A 2,500-nucleotide genomic window follows, 5' to 3' on the forward strand; every position below is an offset into this window, starting at 1 on the left:
TTTTTCTTTTTTTCTTTTTTTTGTTCTTTTTTGTTGTTTCTTTTCTTTTTTGTTTCTCTCTTTTCTTTTCTTTTTTTTTGCGTGAGCGTTCTTTTTTTTCCTACCTCTTCTTCGTTCTTTCCCTTATTCCTTCTTCATCAACGAACGATCGGAATAACAGTTTAGTCGATAATAAGTTTACAACCATCGTCGAGATTGTATTTACGAAAGAAACAACATAATGGAATAATTGATTTGGTTGTATCTTTCAATTTCGTAGTATATTCGAAAATTACGTTCGGAATTTATAATAATAATAATAATAATAATAATAATAATAATAATAATAATAATAATAATAATAATAATAATAATAATAATAAAAATAATAATAATAATAATAATAATAATAATAATAATAATAATAATAATAATAATAATAATGATAAAAAAAAAATAAAAAGAGAGAAAAAAGAAAAGAAAGAAAGATAGAAAAAAGGAAATGTGAGATTGGATCGTGTTATCAAAAGAATCTTTTTCTATATTTCTATTATTATCCATTTCCTGGGAATATATTTTAATGGTGAAGGAGAAAGAAAAAGAGTGATGAGGAAAGAGATAGAGTTATGCTTTTTTTTTTCTTCTTTTTTTTTTTTATCTACCTATTTACACCGAACATTATTTAAGGATAAAAAAGAAAAGGGAAACGAGAAAAGGGAAAAGAAAGAAGAAAAAAAAAGATAATAAAATGCGAAATCGATTTAGTATGCGAAAAGTGTTTGATCAAATTTCAGATAACCGTTAGATAATTTATCAAGTAGACAATAATCGATCGAACGATCGATCGATCGTTTCCGTAAATTGAAAAGGAAATGACGTTATCCAGTCACGTAATTGTTGAATGGCAAGTTGAGATAATGATAAATACTTCTTCTCATTCTCTCTCATTCTCTCTCTCTCTCTCTCTCTCTCTCTCTCTCTTCCTCGCTCTCTTTTTTATAGCATTCCTTTCTTATCAACGATCGAATTATAAGGATCAATTGTATTCTACAAATGAAAAAAAAAGAAACGATGTGGTATTAATTTTTTGATTCGACGATACATCGTACATGGTACAAATACGTATGTGAAAATTTTATTTGAAATATTGTAAGATGCGTGAAGTTTGGAATGATATTCTACAAAAAAAAAAAAAAAAAAAAAAAAGGAGAAAAAGAAAGGATCCTTTCTATATTTTATTATCGTCTATTCTCTGAAAATATATTTCAACCGAGAGAGGAAAAAAAAAAGAAGGAAAGAGAGAGAAAAAAACGTTCCTCTCGTTTCCTTACTGAAATAAATTTTTCAATATTTTATTATCTTTTTTGGAAATATATTTTAACACAGAGACAGAGGAGAGAGAGAGAGAGAGAGAGAGAGAGAGAAAACATTCTTTTCTTTTCTCATTGAAGAAAAGGAAATTGTCGATTTCCAAATATCTTGGAATCCAAAAGGGAATACCGGCTCTCTTCGCGAGAAATGCAAGCCTCTCGAGGATATTATTCCTCTCGAGGATGAAAATACGCAAGTAATAGTAGTAGCGCAGCAGCAGCAGCAGCAGCAGCAGCAGCAGTAGTAGTAGTAGTAGTAGTAGTAGTAGTAGAAGAAATAGTAGTATAGTAACAGAAATAGTAATAGTTGTAGTAGTAGTAGTACTAGAAGTAGTAGTGATAAAGCTTGGATTGTAATTCGAGCGAGAGAGAAGTGAGAATCGTATTACCAATATTCTACACCACAAACGTCATCAACCAAGGATAGGGAATTTTTTTTCTCTTTTCTTTTTCCTTTTGCTTTTCTCTTTTTTCCCTTCCCTTCCTCCCTTTTCCTTTCTTTTTTCTTTTTTCCTTCTTTTTTTTTTTCTTTCTTTTTCTTCTTCTTTCTTTATACTTTTTTTTTTTTCTTCCGTTGTTACTAAAACGATAATTGATAAACGATCGATCGTCTGATTAATGAGCAATGATATTTAAGAATGGAAAAAAATATTCGTTCGAATTTAACGATCTTATCAAATACAATAATTTATTTTGCATTATTATCCTTGATAGAAATGAAACGTTCGTTAGGTCGTTCATGAGTGACAAAATTTCGTTGTTTGCGTTAATTTTGAACTCGAATCTGCTTCCTTCGATTTCATCAAATCATCGATATCGCCTTGCGTACTCTTTCTTTTTTTTCTGTGTTTTCTTTTTTTTTTTTTTCTTTTTTTTTCTTATTCTTTTTTTCTTTGCTTTAATCCTTTTTTTTTGCCAGTGGGATTATAGCGCATATGCGATAAATAAAAGAATTTTTGTATTTTCGTATTTACCAATCGGTCATATCAAATATTTGAAAAATGACTAGAGTAAAAGAGTAGAAGGAAAACAAAATGGTTCTACGTTTAATAATTTTTTAATCGATTTATAGAAAAAAAAAAGAAAAAAAAAAGAACAAAGAAGAGAAAAACAAGCAGTCAAAATCAAACATTGCAATATCATTCAAAATG

General features: G+C 28.3%; 1 protein-coding gene across 4 annotated transcripts in view; it reads right to left on the minus strand.

Moving 5' to 3' along the window:
- 5-HT7 (5-hydroxytryptamine receptor 7) overlaps positions 1 to 2,500 on the minus strand; it is a 123,515-nt gene that overhangs the window by 19,945 nt on the left and 101,070 nt on the right. The gene's annotated exons all lie outside the window — the stretch shown is intronic.

The sequence above is a fragment of the Vespa mandarinia genome, chromosome 5, assembly GCF_050613455.1.
Source record: "Vespa mandarinia isolate Hongniang chromosome 5, ASM5061345v1, whole genome shotgun sequence".
NCBI classification, from domain to species: domain Eukaryota; kingdom Metazoa; phylum Arthropoda; class Insecta; order Hymenoptera; family Vespidae; genus Vespa; species Vespa mandarinia.